Genomic DNA, 21,466 nt, shown 5'->3' with positions numbered 1-21,466 from the left:
AGGAACTCTGATGGGTAGATGCAATTTGATCGCGGCAGGGCTTGTAGCACACTGGTAAATGAATCGGCGTGTTCTGATCTCTCCTTACTGACAAAATCCTCACTGCTTCGAGATGGCTGCTGAGCAGAGTGTGTAGGGTACAACCAGGACAGTGTTTTGAAATCATAGTGATCAGATGGGTATGCTCAGTAACCACTTTTTAACAATGTTTTGCTAATTACAGCAAAAATTCGGGCAAATGTGTCTTTCTGCCTTTTTGGCCGTTTTTAGACACACATACATCTCCTTCCCTGATTTCTGCTTGTGATATTGTAGCTGCCAAAGCAGATAAAGAAGCTACAAATCTGCACGTTGGCTTTGTCTGATATGTGCAGCTAGTTTCTTATGGGGACACAGTTCACTCCTCCAGAGAATGGTACAAAATACCTCACTGAGACGCCATCCCCCAGGCAGATAATACATTGAAAGGCTTTGGAACTCCCTCAAAAGGAGCAGAAGATTCAGTCAGTGTTCCCTCACATTAATGTTCAGTGCTTCTCTATATAACATCTTTAATGCGTGAACATTTGTAAATGCTAGTTCTCCAGTTCCGTGTGTCACAGGCACTAAGAAGAAGAGCTGAACAACATCTGCAATGCTAAGAGAGCTTGCCGCTCGGTGACTAAGCCCAAAATATTGCGTTAACCATGAAGAATAAATAGCAGCTAGCTGTTGCCCCTTACAATTTTTGTTGGGAATGGTGCCTTTTCTGTGCTCAGAAGTCTGTCAAAATGTTGCAAGAAAAATAAATATGCTCTGCAGTTATCCGTTTTCTCAGTTTTCAAAGCCTTGGCCCACTAATTAAGTTATTCCTGATAATTTGGGTCTGCAGCTTCCTTATAGACAGAGCAGTTATGCACTGAACCCTGAACTTATTGCAGGGAGTGGACTGTGATAAAAATCCTGCCTATCTGGGGGGAGAGCCCGCTGCTGGACATTACTGACCATAAGGATTTCTGGGCTCAGTGATCCAGTTATTCCAAGACTCTTCAATTTGGACCTTGGATTCATCTATTGAACCATGGGATTAATTGAGCAGCTGGATCTTTGAACGCATTCCTGCTGCAGGGATAGCTGCGGCTCCCAAGACTCTGAGCAATTAAAAGTCTTCTGATTTCACTTCAAATTTAATAATATAATTTTATATGCAGTAAGGTCTTGAGCGTAAAATACAAGAACTAAGTATTGGGAGGGAGGGGAAAAGGAAGGAGCAGCTGAAAAAGTCTTTAATGATATATTAGTCAGAATTTGTTAAAAAAGGTGTATTCTCCATGAAATGAGCAGGGTAAAAGTCCAGTATCTGGAAGGCTCTTTAAAGAAAGAAGACCGGGGTCCTTTATATCTCTTGTGCTGCACCAGAAGTGTAGTGAGTGAGGTCAAAATGACCTCTCTGTCCCCGCTTCTATGCAGGCTGCGTCTTGCACGTGTTCTTGGAGGGAGTTTTAATGGGGTAGATGCTACTGTTGTGCAGAGCCAATATTAGGCACAAATATGAGGCTGAAGTTTCCAATTACCTCCTTATCCTGATTACTTTGAAATCTATGGAAATCTGGCTCAGACTTCAGATTCCCAAGTCTGCAAATCTTTCCATTGACGATGTTTTCTTTTAGATCCAAGGCAAGCCTAACATTCTGGGTAGTGAAATAAATGTATCTCTTTATCTATAAGTTCCTTATATTGTTTCGAAATCCCACTTGTGTGCTATATGTTCCACCAAAATGTTCTTACTGTGTTTGTTCATTGTAAAAATTCTTGTAAAAGAATTCCCCATCATTTTCCTTTGTGCTGAATCAGGCAATATCAGCTATTTCACTCTAAAAACCTGGTTAGAAAACTGGGCATTTCTTTCTCTCTTCTTTTGTGATTTTCTCAACCGTGCTTTATATCTCACTACTGAAATGGATGTCTTTTAATTTTTAAATGGATAAAAAAGCAGTTAAGGCAGATACTGTTTCATCATCTGGCTAACACAGAGCTCCTCAGCATTCAGAATGGTGGTTTACTGCAAATTAAGTGCAAAAATTTTTCATGTGGAAGAAATGATTTCTGAATTTTCTCTGAAATCCCATTTCTTCTGTAGCAAGATGAGTTAATGAAGAAATTTACAATTTAGTATCTGTTAGTGCTATAGAGAAGCTTATTCTGGCTCTCAAAAGTAGTTTTGCATTATTTTACATTATTTTAAACTCCTTCAGCTGTGATTTGGAAATGGCAACTGTGATCATTCCTGCAGCTGAACTTTTCAGTTATCTACCCCCTCTTTGCTAAAGCCCAATGATGCCCTAAACTGACTGCTGGGTCTTTACCCAGGTGCACGTGCTTGTAAGACTGGTCAAAAGGGGACAACAAAGCAGCTGAGTAAAAGCAGCACTTTTTCAGCTACTCGGCTGGTGGTTTGTCTCATTGGCTTTGGTTCTGTCCCTTCATGTTTTACCAATGCAGAAGGATGAAGATGGTGCATTCCCAGCGGCAAAGAGACCCCCTCTGTGTGCAGCCTGGTCCCAGCATGTGAGCAAGGTGAGAAATTAGACCTTTAACCTGCTCAGGCTATACTGTAATATATCAAGGTTTGGTAACATGAATTTGAGATCTTTTGGTGTGGAGCACTTTGTCCACATCTATGTGTTTCTGTGCAGCATAGTGCCTGGTGTTTTCAGCTCCTTGGCAACCCACTGCCACTGGATTTTGATACAGGAGAAGGAGCTGATGTCGTTCTCTATACAGACAAGGATGTGTCTTTCCAGATCTGTAGTACTTGCTGAAAATGATGCCATGAAATCTGGTTTCTCCTGAAAGGCAGGAGGTACACTCTAGTGCTGAGATTTTGTGCTTTCAGAAATGGATTCTGTTGAAAGGAAGAGATTATATTGAAAGGAAGAAGACAGATGACGTGGGCGGGGGGAGAAATTAATTCAGCTTAAAAATAGAAATTTAATTTTATTACTAGATTAATGCTTTGGAAGTTTTCTTTCTCTCCTCTTGGCAGCATCCTGTACTACATTTCTGCCATGTCCTTTCTAATTGGGAAATAATTAGATCACTAAGCTGGATATTTCAAAGATTATTCTTGAATGCAGTTTGATTTCCTCTGACACAGATGATATTTGATAGGCCTGTCTCAGCAATCACTACCATCAGTAATTTTATTACATTTGTCCAGTGCTGCCCCAACAGGTACCAGTGTTGGCCTTTTCCCTTCTCCAGGTGTTGTATGGCTAAGAAAAAAATGCTGCAGCTCTGGCAGAGAGAGTGGTTACTCTCTGAAGCCTAAATACAGCAGGTTTCCACATGGTAACGAGGAATGCTGAATATATCAGCAAGGAGTAGAAAATGGAAGCAGAAAAGTTAGAAGACATTAACCAGTTAAATGTACAAAACTGGAAAGTGTAGAGATTTCTGTTTGCAAGGCAAAGATTCAAGAAGCTGTAGAAATAAATTGAAACTACTCTTTCCTTTCATCTTCAGAAGCAGAAACATGTGAGTGTATTTTCCAGAATATAAAGCAATGAACACCACTTTGTGGTAAAAATAAGTCCTTAAAGTATGCAGCTAAATCTGAACAGAAAGGCATTCAAGAAACACTTTAAAATACTTGAGAAGTGCAGAACATTTTGAGCTTATGAAATTAACTGGAGAGGAAAACACCTCTCATAAAATACTAGTCTTGGAGGAGAAACCTCTGTCTGATTTTTGTTCCAGCAATCAGAAACAATAGATGTGATCTAAAGCATCAAAGTGTACAGTCTTCAAAATAGTAGTAGTTTAACACCCAGGACCTTTGCACCCAAGGGCTCTGCTCTGCGCTGAGATGCTTTTCTGTCACGCTGCGGTCCCTGCTTGCTCCCTGCATCCAACTAGCTGCGTGCAAGCTGGGAAACAGCGAACCAAGATACTCGTTTTCTACTGTGTTTTTTTTATAGGAACTTTTCTGATGGTGTCAAATTATTTTTTTATAACCTACCCATTTATTTACAAACCTGATCTTGGGGCCTGAATTAATCTGTCGGTGTTCCTCTTCCACAGCAAGAACATTTAGACAATTAGCCCACTGCCCAGGGAGATTGAGGGATCGTTGTCATTGGCTCTAATGACAATCCCATATTAAGGACATTTCAGGAATAAGAAATCAATGAGACAGTGGTTTGAAATGACCCAAGGACTTTCCAACCCAGTGATTTAATAACACAGTGAATAAAAAAAAAAAATCTTAGTAAATAGTAGTGGCCTAGAACAGAATCTGCCCAAAGGAATTTTTTGATATTACTTTTATTTGCTTGTCATAATACATTTCAGCTATAATTTCCCCTTTCTGTTCCATATATAATACTAAAGATGAAAAAAAGCTTCATATTCAGTTTGAGTTTTTCATGAGCCTTTTTCCTCACTTAGTTAACTAGAAAGCCATTAAAATACAAATATTTAATTAACTGACAGAACAATTTAAGCCAGGTTTGAAAGTGGTTCTTCTAACCACAGATGGGTGCCTGGAGAAGCAACAAGGAGAAAATCCCTTACTTTGAGATGCATTTAAGTTTTTCTTTCTTCTTCTGTGCAGACATGAACTTTTTGATCTCACTCTTTTGTAAAGTAACTCTTCGTCAGATTAAATATGAAGATCCCCATCAGAAAGCACTTGGCTTTGACAAACCTGACAGAGTTCTATGTAGCCTGCAACATGGTAATGCCTGGCACTGAAATGAAAAAGACTTGGATAATGAATAAAGAATATTTTAGTAGCATGACTCATAAGTAATACAAAGGCAGCTCTGGCAATGTCTGTACTAATTACAGACTAGTTGCTACGTTGTAACAATCATGAGTATTAAGTGTGGGGGATGCTGAAATGTGTGGGCATCCTGCTAAGCTTGATCTCAGCTCCTTGCAACTAAATTCCTGCGTCCCAGCTGGAAAGTGGGCAATGTATGTAGGTGCCTAAATACAGACCGAGGGTGACTAAATGTGTGTATCTATTTTTTATTTTGTTTTGTTTGGTCCTCCTGGCCACAAACTTTTTGAGCTGTCAGAAATCATGGAGGCGATTACATGCTGCACAATTTAACAGCCAGGAGTCCTGCTGCAGCCTAGTGCTCTGGGTCTGCTCCTCATTGCCCAGTGCAGCATGTCCAGACCATCTCAGTGTGATCAAAGACCAGGAGCAGCAGCATTTCCAGGCTTCGTTTGCTCTATGCAGGCAAATGATGCTTTCTTTTTTTTTCTTTTTTTTTTTCTTTTTTTTTTTTTTTCTCCAGGATTTCAGAGCATGAGGTAAAGTGGCCTGTCCTGGCTTTGAGAAGCAGCCTTGGGTTTAAAAGGCTGGTCATAAATCCTGGCTGGGCAACTTGAGCTGCTTGTTGGGAATGTCTGCAATGGGACAGCACTGCTGAGCAACTAGGGATGGTCACCCTGGTCTGGTTAGAGAGCAATGGGCTTAGGCAGTAAGATGGCAATGTGACTCAAACATGTGATTTAGTGAAACCAGGTCCAGATGTGGAATTTGCTCCATTTCAGCAGTTAATGAATTGGAAAATTATCCAAACTCAATTTTCTATTTCCTTCAAGGTTCTTGCTTCCTAAGCTTGGGTGACTCTTTCCCTGGGCAAAATTTGCCCTTGTCCTTCTGTCCTTCAGACTTAGAGGGTTTCTTTCTCCCTTTTCTGGAAGGGGAACACCCTTTGCCCATTTTCGAGATGCTTCAGGAATGAGAAGCGCATTGCCTGACTGCAAAGAACAGTGCTCAAAAGCTGCTGTCTTGACAATACCATGGGACTGTCTTACAGGTGAAAATTTCTGTATTTACATGGTGTGAGGTGAGGAAGATGGTCCCTGTGCTGGGAAACCTATGCATAGAAAATACATCCATGGATATTAACTATCTGTGACTACCATCTGATGATGTTTTAAAAATCATCTGAATCTGAAGGCTTGCAGACTGCAGCAGAGAAGGCGAATGAAAGACGTGAGTACAATTTTGGGAAGGAGGGGTAGGTTTGTTTTTCGGATTAATGTCTCCAGTAATGGAGAACTGAGAGAGGACAGAAAATTCTTGCACTGTGACCACCTTCTCTAATCACCCTAATGTGGCTGTAATAAAAATAACATTTAGTCTGTGATGTTCCCCTAGATTCCCTGCTTTGTTGCCAACATTCTGGTGAACAAAAACAGGGATATTTTTCAAACATCCCAGTTGTAACAGGGAGAACAAGCTGCCAGCAGACTGTGCTATAATGCATTTGTTTTGGCACCAGCTCTCACTTGTCGTGTGGTGCAGGGTGCCGGCAAAGGCTGAGCTGGAGCGGAGCCAGGGGTCTGTGGTCCCCAGCTTTGCTGAATACCTCCAGTACCTCACACAGGGTGTGCAGAAGCAGAATAGAGATTTCACATGTGAGGTGCTCTGCTAAAAAGCTGTGTGGCAAAGGCAGGTGCTAATAATAACCTCAGTGCCCCCATCTCTCCTACATCATGTGCATCTCCCAGTAGCTCTGCAGCACAAACCCTGCAGGCACTGGGGACAGATTACTGTGTTTTTTGCAGCCCAATCATATGCCAGGAATAAGTCCAAGAGGTCACGATGAGAATAACACGCAAACATAGCTGTGCAGAACTTGCTTTATATATATAGGTATTGCTTAAAGAGGCTTAACAGGGGCATTATACGTGGCCCAGCAGGCAGTGAGGCGTCATTTCAATAAACGAACAAATGACCTGGTGCCCCCAGTCAGGATTTTCTTGAAATATCTTTCACTATTAACTCTGTCACGCAAGGTCAGTGCATTTGTGAAGGAGTGAGCTCTGCTGTCATTTATTTGGCTAACATGCAGATAGCTAAGCCAGCACACCAGCAGCAGAGCTGCCCTTTTGGGAAAGACAAACTCCGGAGCAGATTCTGGGATAGCGGGAAGGTCTCCGAAAGGCTCAGTTCTTGCTCATGGCATGGTGACTGTCCCACTGGCAGCTCAGCCAACCAGTTGCCTTTCACATTTGATGGCACCACCACCTCTTGATTCCTGCCCCATCAAACATTCCTGTACTTAAATAAGGAAAGGCTCTAACAGGGCTCAAGGTTTGCATCCACTTTCCAGGTAAAGTTGGTAAGAGTTATACACCCCACATCCTTAAGCAGCCTCGCAGTTATTAGCTTTCAGGAAATAAATCAGTGCTGTATCCATTCATTGCCAGCATCCATTGCATGTCGGTGTGCTGTGTGTTGAATAGTAACTGCCCATTGTGCTCTACAGTGTGCTTGTGTTTGATTTTTGAACAAGAAATGAAAGCAGACATTACCTTAAATATTCACGAAGAAATGTCAGCACAGATGAGGCAGTACAGAGGGAGGCATGGAGGTGGGCTTGGCATAAATCATTTATGGCCATGAGACATGAATAACTATTCTGGTCACATCATTCTCAGCAATATCAGTTTAATAAGGTGATGCAAATCTTGTCTTTAATGGTAACTTGTAAATAAACCAGGCACTTCTTACTGGAAACATTTTATGAATTGTCATAAGACTTACATTAAATAACCTTGTGGGTAGAGTCCTCCCCACTGCAAACTCCAACAAAGTTTGTTTTCAGAGAGTAACCACCTTTACTGCTGGTGAAGGCAAAAGCCCAGCTGCCCGGGGATCTCTTCATTTCAGAAATACCTTAGCACCCAGAAGCACCACGCAGCCTTGAATAGGTGATACTTAGCCAGCCAAAGGTGAACTTTGTATTCCTCCCATGTACAGGGCAGCTGTACTAGTGATGATATTCAAGGACTTAAAGGTGACAGGTGCATTAGGTTAAAAAAAAATCTCTTAAAAGGTGGTTTCTGAGGCCTTCGGTTTCTCTGTAAATTCGTGTCTGCCTTTGCTTTCTGCAGCCACCTTTAATTCTGAACTGCTGGCTCAGCTCTGCTTTGCAATCGGCTTTGGCACAGCACAGATGAGATACAACTGCATTACACACTATTGAACTTACTTATTCCCAGGTAAGTTACTCAGACTCCCTTTAGGTAACCTCCGGCAGCTCCTTCTCAGCATGCTGCTTTCCGTGGAGTTTGGTTCTTGCATCTGAAGATAGCTTAATGTACACAATCTATTTTTGCTGTTTTGCTGGGGTAATGCCAGGTACTTGCACAGTCTTCTTGTCTGAATCACTGCTCGCTACACATGGTGTGTATTTTTTCTTGTCTTCAGACTTAGAAATAATGATTTCTCTTTCCACAATCATTGTGTATGACTTCACATATGAGACCTTTCCCTTTCCCATATTTTTTACCAATGTACTAACAAAGCTTCCTTTCTAGTTTGTTTAACTCCTCTTCTATACTCTTTCAGATGTCACACTGACTCTGTGAGGAGCTAATAGGCTTATATTTTTAAGCTTTCATTACACTTCTTGAAAAAAAAAAGTTTTATTCCTGCTTCCCTTTGTCTCTGCATCTGGATGCAGACCTTCCCCATAACACGAACCATGGCAGACCTGGCCTGGCTTCTCATGTTTCCCTCCTCCCACCATTTATAGGTAATTTCTTAGTGGCTTAAAGATAGAGAAAACCAAAAGTTGTCTAGTCTCAGCTAAGTGTACATTTGCATGTACCAGAATTAGTTGGATAATGCTATTCCCCCTCTCCTCTGTGGGAGGTCACAGCTGGATAACCAACAAGGCAATGATCAGAAACAGAGTACTGTTGATGCTTAAAGTGGTGGTTGTACATCCTGGGTAGCCAAGAACGCTGAAATTATTTGGGGAAATCAATGATGAAGGTGCAAAGGAGTCACATCAGTGTTTTACATGGTGCTAAAAGAAGCAGGTTGGCATATTGGATGAAAAATACTTGAATTGGGGCCAAAAATTCTGTCTGGGAACACAAGAGTAGAATGTTAGTTATTCTCTAGGAAGAGCTGTCATTAAAAAAAAAACACTTCTGTCTGTGACATTTGCTGACATGGAAAATCTAAGCTGCTAGGTGTCATCTTAAACTTCCTTTTCCAGCTATCATTAAGGAAAAAAGCTTCTTGAACACATTAGGCTTACTTCTCAACTAGTGAGACATCTGAATAAGGCACACGTAGTTAAGAACAATGCTTTGAATTTTTGTAATACCCCGGATAATTTTATCAGAGAGGGATTTATGTGGTGATGCATTACATTACCCTAGTGCTGTGGAAGACATATGGAAATTAGTAATGGATTAGATTTCAGAAAGCTTATAAGAAGAGTCTTGCAAGACCTCTAACCTTGAAATCGTTCATAGCTGAGCTATCCATTAAAGTAAGTATTGAAGTAGTCCTTGGCCAATACAGTAGTAAGAAATATGCTAGTGATTAATGTGTTTTGGTTACTTTCTTAAAAGTTTAATATGTAGCTGTACAGAAAATATCTCTGATAATGGCAGCCACAAGACCTCACTTTGTTGTAAGAAAAGCTGGATGCAGAGCTGGGAAAGTTGCATGTGTTTTTTGCTAAGAGCATATAAACTTAACTGAGCTGGATCTACTGCCAAGACCCCTTGCAGCCTCCCTGGTGTTTGTACCACAGCCCAACACAGGCATGGGTACCACCAGCAGCCTAAGATACTTTTTTTTGGGGGGGGGGGTCCTTCATACAGTTGTAGCTCGTGCACAAAGATTGCGTGATGGAGCTTTGACTTTGCTTGGAGAAGCACGGTGCTGACCAAGTCCCCAGGCAGTGGTGTCTCATATGGGGATACACTCAGGCGTCTCCAGGTCTTGTGTTGACAGCACTGGTGTTTCACACTCATGCACATCCCTGGCTTGGTCGGGGCTTGTTTTACCCTTACAGCAGTTTCCTTGGTGTCAGAGCAGATAATTCTGCCAAGGCAGTGATACGACAGTCTTGTCTACACTGTTTTATGGAGCCTGGCTGCCTCGTGTCACCCAGCATAATTTTCAGAGCTGGATATAGAAGCTTAATGGTGGAAGTGCAAATCAGATTTTCCTGTCGGACACTCATAGCACTGGCAGTGCGTGGGGCTTGCTGACTCCGCGGGGAACAAGATCACTGTGAAAAGATTCATCACCAGTGATGAATGATGGAATATATATGTCTGCACAGAAAACATTACCAGTGGTCTGCATTTTGAGCTGCTGGCGAGAGGCTTAATGCTGCAGAAAAGGAACTTCTCTTGTAATGCAAAGAAAATTCACTTGTGCTGTGAACGTGCCTTATTCTCAGTAGCTCCTTTTGATGCTATTGTTAAATGCCATCATTTTTTATCGGCAGCATTAGATGCATGCTGGATAACTGCAGGCTGTCAAGGGTCACAGGCAGGGCTGTGTCCAGGCCATCGTGGGTGTCCCTGGTCTCGCTCTGCAGCTCTCGCTGCCACCTCACGGTGAGGGGCTCCTGCAGGCACGTAGCGTGGAAACTGATCTGACAGTGTCGCTGACCTCCCTGAAAGACAGAAAAAGGATGAGGTGGTGGCTGTTCTCATTCAGTAGGTACAACATCTGTCTCCCCTTTGCAGCTGGGCACAAAGCAGGCTGTCTGCACACCTCCTGCAGAAGCAACATCACCTGTACAGTACCAGCCTGCCAGGGACCACAATCACCGAAGGGCTAGTGCTCATCCTTTGTTAGATGAGCTAGAATTTCACCCTTTTACAGTTTTGCTAGTAGAACAGTCTTCCATTTAACATGCTGTAAAAATTATGTCTGCTCTGATACGCCTTCTCTTTGGTGTACACACATACACTTGATGCATGCTCTTTGTTCTTTTTAAAATAAATCCCCAACTCATCCTCCTGCTTCTAACCCACTACTGGTAGTTTGAATAGGGACATGCTGCTAATTCTAGTTGCTGCCTATTCAGCACAACACATCACTTGATGATATTTTCCATCATTAATCACAAGAGCTATTTGTTTTATCATTGCAAGAATTGCATTAGCTCTGCTGACCAACAAAGGCCATTGCCCTTGGCTGCTGTAACAAATGATGAGACCATTGGTGTGCATCATGCAGCAACTTTGAGAGCTTGCTTTGACTCCCACCTTTCTCTTCCAGATGTCAGGTGCTAGTGAAATGTGCCAGGGTTTCAGAGTAGTAATCACATCAATTTGAACAGAGAACAAGCTGTCATAATTCACTGTACTAATGAAAATTATGATGACACCATAACAGGAATCCTTGCCAACCTAATCATCTCACATCATCACAGAAAAAAATTTATTTAAGGTAGCACATACAAGCTTGGGAACAATTTCTGAAGGTGATTAAACACCAAGGTGAAGTGGGGTTCTCTGGAGAATTTAGCTGTTGTTTGGTAAGCGTGTGTTCTTCTAAGTGCCAGCATTATTCCTACTGTTTAAGAGAAAACAAGTTCCACAAAGCATGATAGAAGAAAAGGCAGGGAAAACAAATTTTGGCCAGGGAAGTCCTGAGGTTTCAGTGTTGCTGCTCTGGAGCATTTCACTAGGAAATGGGGATGCACAGTCTGTTTGCTACCACTGAATTTCCTCACTGTAGGTCAAGAAGTTAAATTAATTGGGGGAAAAAAGGATTAGGGGAACCTTTTGAAGAAAGAGACATAATTCAGGCTTTCTGTGGTGTGTTAGCTTAGCCCCATGCAGAGGGAACAGGAAAGAAGCTGTGGGTCTCCTCCACCCCCAGCATACAGTCATCACCACATGTGATAAATAATACATATATTTACTTCATCCTCTTTTGTGGGGAATGTGTGGAGGAAAGAATCCAGAAAGGTTTATCAGGGGAGAAAAGAACATGAATTCAAATTAGTTTTAGGGAGCTGTAAGAACTAGTTTGTGATATGATCTACTTCAAACTCTATCCCCAGAGGTGACTCATAACACAGAATGTCAAACTACAGTAAATTCAAGGAATAGATACAGTATTAAAAGGCTGAAGGAAAGCCAAAATGAATGTGAAAGTGGGCAGTTAAAAGGAAAAAGAACAAACTGGGAGGCTGGTGGGAGGATGGAGGGGGAACAAAAGGAATCTGAGGCAAGGAGGTGAAATGGGAACATGACAATATGATGATACCACAGAAATCTTCTCGTATTTCATTACAGATTCTCTACTACAAAAAAAAGGAGAAAGAGAAAGGGAGAAATCTGTTCTGATCAATTCCTCCTTGGCTTGTAGACAAGACCAGGGGAATAATACTTGGAAAGTGTGGTAATCTGCAACTTGCGCTTGCTATTCAACTAAACATCTAATTCTTATGTTTCTGTGATGTACAGAAATACAATATCTCACATAAAATTCAAGGAACTGGTGGCACATTTTCCAGAGGAGACGTGGCCTATGGTCTTGCAGAGGGCCTGTGACAGCCCAGCACACTGCAAGTGCCCAGTTGGGTTTGTGCAAGTTCTTGGCTTGGTGCTTCCCTGGGTGAACGCACATGGGCTGGGGAAGTGGAGCTGAGCAGCCAGAGCCATAATAACTGATGACTGAAATGATGACTGAAGACTGAAAGGAAAAAAAAAACGGGAATCCACAAAATTCAAGCTGAGGCACTGATGACAAAAGGCTTTATATCTTATTAGCTCTCAGCATCCTGCTTGTTTGACTTTGCAGACCACCATTCTCATCTCTTGTATACCCAGAGCTGCTTATAGCCAGCCTATGTGTGCTGGGAAGATTTCTAGTCTGATTTCAGAGGGAAATGAGGTATTTGCAATCAGCTCAACCTTTTCTCCACATGCCTCTCCCTGGACAAGTGTGATGGCATGAATTTCCATCAGCCAAATTTCACTGAACTATAGGACTACAGCAAAGAAAGCCTGAAATCTCTAGAGGCACGGCCACCTTGGGTAGGTGAATAGCTCTGCAGATAGCTCACCCCCCTCTGCTCTGCAGATATTTTTGCAGATCTCTCACACAAAGATGCTCCAGTCATCACTCTACAGCTGCCTGTCTTCGTTTATATCCAGGCAACCCGTGTATGATCAGCACTGTAAGAGGGATTTCTGTGTTACCTAGAGTAACAAGCGTGGCTGATGGAGTTTTTAAACATAAGCAGGATGTGCGCAGAGCTGGCACAGGTTTCACTGCCCTGCACTTCCCTGAACACCTAGGACCAGGGCAATGGTAGCAGCTCTTCTCAGACTCCTTGGTCCAAGATATCTCACCACATGGGAGATAGGAATGGTTGGACTCAATGACCTAAGAGGTCTTTTCCAAGCTAGTGATTCTATGGGAGAAACTCTTACAAAGGGAGTTTCTGTGGCTTCAGACCTGCTCAGCCGTGTGCCCTTCAGACAGCTTGTGGGTACTAGGACTGGCTGTATGCACACGATAAGCTAAGAGCCTGTATTTATAAGGCATGAGGGCTCTTTTTATTGCACAACATACTAAAGTGTTTACTACGTATTTCTCCCTATTGATCTAGAATCACTGTACTTCCTTTCTTGGGATTTTAAGCCTCTCATTCAATTGATGCAAAAAGAATATATCTTTCCTGTGCAAAAAGGCATTAAACTGTCAGTAAAGTTGTTTTGCTCATGTTAGAGTATCCAAAAAATGCCCGTGTGTGTCTGGAGCCAGCACTCATGAAGCTGGTAAAGAAACAATATCAGCACATAGCTGTGCTGCACTTTCTGTGGGTGAAGGAGAACTCTAGCTTCTCACCTGAAGTGCTACCTGTCTGACCTGAGATCAGTTAGTCCCAGGGAAAAACTTACCCACCAGTATGGAAATTTTTGGACAAAGAGTTAGTTAAGTATCAATGCATGCACTGTCTGAATAAGTGAACTCTCTTACATGTTGGGAATCTCCCCCACAGGAAAATCCTAGGATTTAACCAAGAAAGAGGTGAAGGATGTGTTTTGATTTTAAAGAGGACAACAGGGAAATGCAAATTGCAGAAATCTTTCAGAAAAGCTTTGGATATATGGTGGTGTTCTTCAAGCCTTGTCTTGCATCTTAAATGCAGCTTGGAAGGTTAACAAAATCCACTGATGGCCACACTGGGAGTGCTGAATCATTACATTTTACACAGTCCTTTGCACTATGAAACCTGGATGGTTCCCAGGAGCGAGCAATGTGGAAATATAAGTGTGCCTGATCAATAAAATGAAACGGCTTGAAGAAATCTGAGTTCAGTGCTCTGTACGTCCTAATTGGCTTTGCAAGTATCAGGGATGACCTTGCCCTTCGCAGCTTACTGGCTGCGTGCAAGGTTACTGCTAGATAACAACAGTGTGGTGGAAGTCCTGGTGCTCTTGACAGCCCAAAAGACATTGACCACAGAAGAAATCAGCAGTTAGAAGGGCCAGTGGGAGTGGGAAAATGTCCCAGTGGCACCTAATGACATGAGGTTTTCATGCTCTGCTTGCATTAGGAGGCCATTATATCAACTACTCTCTCTACATCATATGTTGGCTAATACCTATTTGTAGGTCTACCTGCCAGCTTCTTATTTTTTTTTTCAAAGACATGAGATATAGACATACAACTTGCTAACATGAGTGAGCTAAGAAAAAAGGCAAGTGTAAGTATTCAAACAGCATGAGCTATTTAAATAGGGAAGTTAAACAAAATCCATCCCAACTGGCTTCCAGCTCTCAGACCCATAATTTAAAAATCAATTGATTTTACTTACAGAATGCTAAAACCTCCAGAGGAAACACTTCTGTCTTCTCATCAGCGTGTGTGGACAGAATAAACTTCAGAGGTTTTACAGTAGTTAGCCAACAGACAGCCCATGAGAGCTCAGGAACCACCTTCCACAAGTGCTCTGGTCCCCTCAAGCACACAGACCTGCCCTTCCATCAGTTCTGTAACAAAATAAGGGAAATTTGCAGATCCATATGTATTGTGACCCCTCACAGAGGGAACTGGAAACACAATAGGCTTTAGCATGCTGCCTGTTTTCAAAGAGAATCAGATTTGAATGGGATTTCCAGCAATGCCCAGAAATATCCCCAATGATAAGTTTCGAATCACTCTGCCACAAGATCAGCAAACCAAGGGCTAGATGGACCCATAAAATTGTTGCATCTAGGGAGACCTAAGTAAGACCTAAAAAGCATACAAATGTGAAGATTTCATTGCCATGGGCACGTCTCCCCAAAGCCACTGCAAAGCTTGACCTACCCTGGAGTCACCTTTTACCCCCACGGCTGTGAAACCAGTCTTCAATCAGGTGGTTTTCACAGGGGCTGCACAATTCCTGCAGGAAGCAGATTGGTCCCAGCCTTATGGCTTTTATTTGATTTGACAGCACGGTGACCGTAGCTATGAGATTTACTCAGTCTTTGGAGCATAGAATTGTCAGCAAAGGGAAGGAGGTCTCTGTTATTTGAAATCTCCCTGTCTCCATCCTCCCTCCCCCCCCAATCACATTTCTATAGCTCAGGCAATGAATCCATTAGATGTCCAAGGGCAAAAATAGTAAATAGTGACAAACACTGGTGCCTGGGGTGATATGCTACTGTAGAACCTTATGATGACATGGTAAATAACCAGTGTCATTTTCTTGTAATATACTTATTACTTTATCAGGATAAACATTAGTGAATGCATTACCTTTCTTTATGTTTTTCACTTCCTATTAAACTCCTGGCTGGTTCAGTGAGTCTTCTGTACACAGCTTGACTGCAGACTGGTGATCTGTAACTTTCTGCAGGATGATATTACCATTTCTCAAGTCCTGTTCAACTCCAGCTGTAACTTTTCACAGGCAAAGATGGATGCCATGAGCAAAACCCAGGCACAGGCAAAATTTATCTCAATTTATCCTGGACAGAAAAAGTAACTGAGGGTACCTTGCTGAAAGCAAAATATACTGCTCCAATGAATTTACAATAAGTAATAAAACACAGCAGAGAGAGACCATTTACTGTAGGGGAAGAAGGTAATATATGATGTCAGTAATTCACTTTAAAATGATGCCATGAAGCAAGTATAAAGGTGATTATCACCTTTTTTTTAGGCATTAAAGTTATATTTATAAGCCAGTTGGTGTGTAACGTCTACCAATATAAAGAAGCCACTTTTAATTTCTTACAGAAAAAGCTAGATATGTTTTATGTCCCTTCCAGGACGGGCAGCTCTTGCAGCAATAGCAGAGAATGATGGCAGGCCAGCAGTTGTCACGAAGGCAGGAATCACTGTCCTCAGGACCAGGTTATAAACATCACCAAGGCAAATGTCTTACCTAATGCATGGAGGAATTGCTGAGGCCAGACCAGGAATTAAATCAGTTCTTCTGGCATTAGTCTCCAGCCCGGTGCACAGACCCATCTTCAACTCAGCATTGCAGAAACTGAAGAAGAAACACCGGTACAGATGTTGTAAGCCAGCACCCATTAGCCAGCAGCACTGTATGACAAAACCAGATTACTTTAGCACAGATTGAAAAGGGAATAATTTTAAATAATGAAGTAACTGCAGACGTTTCATAGACATTGGCTCTTTGCAACTTTGGGCTGTTTTCAGAGGAGTCATTTTGGGGTGAATTTTTGCTCCTCAACCCAAAATCACAGTTCAGCTTTCTTTCCACTCTGTTTGCCCCGAGTATCCCGTAGTCCAGGAGGTGACTAAAGAGGCCATTTGGACCCCTGTTCTTGACATTTCTGCCATGGATTTCTAGCTTCTTTTTTGTGAATATGAGCATTGGCAAACCTACAGAATTTTCTTGCACACCATCAGTGATGCTTCCCTGTCAGTACAGCAAACACATTGCCCGCCACAGCCAGGTAAGCCAGCTCTGAACCCCTGTGATTTTGTTAGCTCTTCTGATACCTGGTGTCTGTGGAGATGCAGCTCCAAGAGGCAGGAGATTACAGAGGGATGTCAGCATCTTCTTTTCTTCCCTGGAAAGCTTAGAATAAAGTCTGAAATGTGCATTCTGAAAACTCAAATCTTAGATGGAAACACACAAACAAACAAACCAACCAGCTATATTAATTTCTAAATCTCATGATTTGTAAGTCAATATGATGATTTAAGGGCATTTGGGCTGGGCAAGTAGTCTCAGAGCAAAATTACCCCCCTGTTAACTCCAAAGAGGGACTTTTTCCAACACAGGTTTGACCCTTCTAACTCAGCTCAAGCAAATGCTGATGTGTTTCAGTGACCTGGTGACTGTGGGATTACCATTTGCTGTAAGTACCCTCTAAAGCAATGATCTCTTAGCGTAGGAGGGTTTAAGACTGGCCATGCTGGGCAGTATGGAACAGCCTGTGGTCTCTGTCAGGAGGGATGCAGAGATCAGTGCCAAGAAAGTCATTGGAAAGAAAACAGAAATCTTAATCCTTGCAAACTCTTCAGGTTATTCTGGTTCCAGGTTTCTGTTAACCTTGAGGAATGGAATCCCTCAAAACATAAATGAGCTGGAGGCCATGCACTCATCCCACTTATTGTCGGTCACACTATAGCTCCAATCCATATCCATGCATTTTAAATAGCTCTTTCAAGCAAAAGCCAGGCTAACTAGAGTCCACTCTGAATGGGGTTTTCAAAGTCGCATCTGAATCCAGCAGTGCAGCGAGCACACAAGAGGGACACACAGCACAAGTCCACAGCTCCACCTTAGCTCTAAGTCCTGTGAATATTTTATATAAAAAATCAGCAAGGTCATTGATAAAAAAGCCTGAACAAAACTGGCCAGTGTCTTCATGACGCAGGTGGTCAGTGGAGATGCACCATCCCTGTACCACAGGGCATCCCTTCCTTCCAGGAACACTATGCCCAGTGCAGCTGCAGTGGGATCAGATCACCTCAGGGAGGGATCAGGAGTAGGAAATGAGAGATTTAACCAAAGATCACCCAAATCCCTTGATGAAATGGCCACAGGCTCAATATTTTCTGCATTTAAACCAGCATCTCCTTTCCCATCATGAAGTAGGATTCTGGCTGTGCAGACCAGAGGCGACCTTTACTGTCCTGACACGGCACTCCTGTTGATTACAATTTCTATAGGTACATTATAAATATTGCTTTTATAATTAAATTCTCATCACCAAAGCAGAATTATCCTTGTTAGATTATTTAGAAAAGAACTATAGTTACCAGTGTTTAATTAATTAATAAGTTGGGAATTTAAATACTGTCTTTGGTGATAATTAAATTGTGCAAACTCTGAGGCTGAGGAAGAAGACATTAACACCATGGAAACTGTCGTTGACAAAAGCCATAATATCGCAGAGAGGTAGTTTGCCTGTCTGTTGAAAACACCCATCACATTCTCTCTATTAATATGGAAAGAGGACAAATATTACTCAAGCTGCATGTGATGCTGACTGCTCTCATGTGATGCTGTGAAGGTAACTGCTCTCTCCAGGTGATTTCCAGAAGTTCATTCACTTCTCCACTTAGAAAAACAGTGAAAAAAACCCCCACCAAAACAAACGGTTGCTTCTGCCTTTCTTTTTGATATAATGGTGCACACTGAGGCGCTGGGGCCTTTCTGTATAGCCCCAAGAACTGCAAGCACATCACGTCTGCTCCCCATAATGACTGTTTCTTTTCCAACAAGTGACAAACTTGGGGTTGCCTGTAAGGGGTGAGGCCATCCTGCAGGAAATCCCTCTGTTCAGCATCCCTGGGAACCCAGCTGAGGCTTCAACAGAGAAAATGCCAACTGCCATGAGGAGTGACCCTTCCCTGGCAGAAAAATTACTGATAGTGGAGTAAGCAGAGGGATGAAGAAAGTAGATTTAGCTTTAAGGGCCTGGCAGCAATATGCCAAGGAGTGCTGTGAGACAGACAGAGCTTTTGGAGGATGCTGGAGTACCCCAGCTCTGATTCCAAGGCAGCTTCTCCTTGCAGGGCACAGGGGGATGTGCTGCCCCATAACACACCCTAACTCTTAGAAAAGGCAACATGAAACACAAAGAGATTCTTACTTTCTCATGACAGAAATACTTCTGCCTCTTAGCTCAGGAGCAGAAATGCTTCCCTGTAATTATTTCTGATCTGGAGCACTAGACAGCAGATACACGTGAACCAGATTTCATACCATTAGATACTTTAATGAGGAGGTCAGTGTATTTTGCATTGAGAGATGTGGGATTTGTACATTAACTGAGTGGCATGTATTAAAAGGACAGGCAAATTAATGACATTATTCATAACCCGTCTCATTATCATATGCAGCTTGATGCCTCAGCCACTAATTCTCTTAACCAACTTCTATTACTTGAAACAAAACTGCTTTGCTTCAGCTGTGATCTGTTAGAAGACTGCTGCTGCTGTTACTGTTTATTTTTTAATGCAAAAGGCTCTTTTCAAAGCAAAGCTCTGTGATTGCATGATGCAACTCCCCTGAGTCCAAGTCTCAGATACAAAAATATTCATGTTGAGTCTGATAAATGAACAATGAACAAATTACATGCTTGATTCCCCTGCTTTGCCTCACTTTTGATGTCAAATATTAGATTGCTATAATTGTTTTTCAGCTGTTTGTGCACATATTACCAATGTGTATGTTGCTATAGAAATGTAAAATTCGACATATCGTCCCTTCGACTTTAAAATAAAGGCATCCCTCCTTTTATTCTGTCCTATTCTTTGACACAAAAATAAGAAATAATCATCTGACAAATAGTAAAGCCTTGAACATGGTTTTAGCCTTCTCCCTTAAGAAGTTGTAGCATGGCACTGGCTTTTCTGACCCTTTCAGCTGAAAGGGGAAACTGAGATCTTATCTGGTTTATATAGAAAACAACTAAAAAGGCACTTCTTTGTTCTATATGTCTATATCTCTACTTTTAAAAACACTTTAAGGACTCAAAAGCATAAGGAAGGGTTGTAAGGAAACCAAACTATTTCCCTAAACACAGACAAAGAATAGATTTTGCTGTTGGATGTCTTTTCTTCTGCCAAGAGAAATCACTATTTGCAAAGATGACTTGCCTGGCAACATCTCTGCCCTGTCTTCATTTTCCTCTTCCCAGACTTGCACATGAAGACTTTCTAGGTAAAGAATAGCAAGTGACTGTGCATCTGCTGTGGGCTAATTAATGCTCACCTACAAACCATGGGAGATTTTCACTCCTCCTCTATGCTTCATGCTGGGACTGGCAGCACTTGGAAGATCCTGGAGTTGGTACAGAAAAACAGTCACCTACCCATGTACCCTCCAGCCAACCCCTCCTGGGCTGTGCAGAGAGAGAGCTCCCACTTGAGATGGAGGCACAATGTCTTCATCTGCCCCTAAATGACTGGGGAAAGAAGGAGAGACCACATTGCAGTAGAGGAAGACCAAGGCTGAGGGTGAAGACAGCTTCTGCTTGGCTATGAGCAATGTTTTTTCTACTCCTGAGGAAATAAGCAAAGGGAATCAATTAGCTCTGAATATAAGTGAAAATTATGTGACTTATCAAGCACCAAAATTGTTTTAGTAATGAAAATGGAAATGAATCCATTATGACTGACAATAACGCTAATAAAGATCCATTTCCAGAGGTGTGGAGGAGTGGAAAGGGCCATAACAACAGCAGCAGCTCTCAACTCTTTTGTCTTACAATGGAATGAAAGCAGATCTGCTTGCTTGCTACAGCTGCTAAGGTGGAGCACAAAAAGAGACTACAAGGACAGGTCCCAACACCACCTCACATGAGAGGGGTGCCTAGTTATCAGTGATAGCACTTGGGCTCCCTCAATCCCTCTGTGCTCCCTGGTCTACTCAAGAGTCAGGGTCAATCCAAAGGGGAGCACAGGAGAGAGCTCCTGGCTCGTGAGTGGTGAAGCCTTTTTCAGAACGTAGTTTCTGAAGCCTCTTCCAGCAGCCTCTACATGCAGGTGCTGTGCTATAGCCTCCATCAGCTGGCAAATCTACTGCCTTGCAGCTAATTCTCCATCTGTGCTGCACCAGCAGCAATCATCTCAGCATAAACCCCTGCCCTGAAACCAGTACTGCTCAGTTCCATCTCAGAATCATAGAATCACCAGGCTGGAAGAGACCCACCAGATCATCGAGTCCAACCATTCCCACCAATCTCTAAACCATGCCCCTCAGTACCTTATCCACCCGCACCTTAAACAGCTCCAGGGAAGGTGAGTCAACCACCTCCCTAGGCAGACGGTTGCATTGCCTAATGACCCTTTCAGTGAAGAATTTTATTTCCTTCACACACACCTCTTTCCAGACTACTCAGGGGCTTATCAGGCAGGGGGATAATTGTATTATACATTGGGGGGTTGATTTAAATCTCTTCTCTTTCCGTGAGACAATGAGGATGGAGCATGGAGAAGGATTTAACTTCATGTATTGTCTTTAGGCTAAAATGTCACGGACCAAGAGGACCTCATTCAAAACTGGTCAAAGGACAACCTTTCATGGTACTTTCAGAGAACTTTGCTCACAGCAAGCTGCTCCAGACATCTTCCCCTGCAATGATCCATTGCTGTGAGCTAATCTGTCATGTTAATTTAATGCAGCAGAATGTTAACAGATTGCACTTCACCCTTGCTAAAAACCCAAGTGTTTACTGGTGTCTTTTTGCATGGAAG

At 42.4% G+C, this 21,466-nt stretch overlaps 1 long non-coding RNA gene across 1 annotated transcript; it reads right to left on the bottom strand.

The window, feature by feature from the left end:
• Window positions 1–9,629: 9,629 nt before the first annotated feature.
• LOC138726180 (uncharacterized) lies at window positions 9,630–16,850 on the bottom strand. The gene is made up of 4 exons (XR_011338381.1): window positions 16,754–16,850; window positions 15,104–16,330; window positions 14,610–14,784; window positions 9,630–10,439 (listed from the first exon to the last, which is right to left on the bottom strand). It is a non-coding gene; the product is annotated as an uncharacterized lncRNA (long non-coding RNA).
• Between the last annotated feature and the right edge of the window lie 4,616 nt (window positions 16,851–21,466).

The sequence above is a fragment of the Phaenicophaeus curvirostris genome, chromosome 13 (genome assembly GCF_032191515.1).
Source record: "Phaenicophaeus curvirostris isolate KB17595 chromosome 13, BPBGC_Pcur_1.0, whole genome shotgun sequence".
Lineage (NCBI taxonomy): Eukaryota > Metazoa > Chordata > Aves > Cuculiformes > Cuculidae > Phaenicophaeus > Phaenicophaeus curvirostris.
Note: the sequence above shows the minus strand (reverse complement) of the source record. Positions and strands in the feature narration are given on the sequence as shown.